The sequence below is a fragment of the Balaenoptera physalus genome, assembly GCF_965194825.1.
Source record: "Balaenoptera physalus genome assembly, chromosome: 10".
NCBI classification, from domain to species: domain Eukaryota; kingdom Metazoa; phylum Chordata; class Mammalia; order Artiodactyla; family Balaenopteridae; genus Balaenoptera; species Balaenoptera physalus.
The window spans coordinates 103,215,169-103,215,921 of NC_138889.1; positions in this window are offsets into that span (position 1 = coordinate 103,215,169).

Consider the following 753-nt stretch of genomic DNA (forward strand, 5'->3'; position numbering starts at 1 on the left):
GAGTGGACATCCTTGTCTTGTTCCTGATCTTAGAGGAAAGGCTTTCAGCTTTTTACCATTGAGTGTGGTGTTAACTGTTGGTTTGTCATATATGGCCTTTATTATGTTGAGGTATGTTTCCTCTATGCCCACTTTCTGGAGAGTTTTTATCATAAATGGATGTTGAATTTTATCAAAAGCTTTTTCTGCATCTATTTAGGTAATCATATGGTTTTTATTCTTCAATTTGTTAATGTGGTGTGTCACACTGATTAATTGGTGGATATTAAAAAATCCTTGCATCCCTGGGATAAATCCCACTTGTTCATGGTGTATGATCCTTTTAATGTATTGTTGGATTCAGTTTGCTAGTACTTTGTTGAGGATTTTTGCATCTGTGTCCATCAGTGATATTGGCCTATAATTTGCTTTTTTTGTTGTATCTTTGTCTGGTTTTGGTATCAGGGTGATGGTGGCCTCATAGAATGAGTTCAGAAGTATTCCTTCCTCTGCAATTTTTGGAATAGTTTTAGAAGGATAGATGTTAACTCTTCTCTAAATATTTGATGGAATTCGCCTACGAAGCCATCTGGTCCTGGACTTTTGTTTGTTGGGAGTTTTTAAATCACAGATTCAATTTCAGTACTTGGTCTGTTCATATTTTCTATTTCTTCCTAGTTCAGTCTTGGGAGATTGTACCTTTCATTTATTTCTGTTCTGATCTTTGTGATTTCTTTCCTTCTACTAACTTTGGGTTTTGTTTGTTCTTTTTTC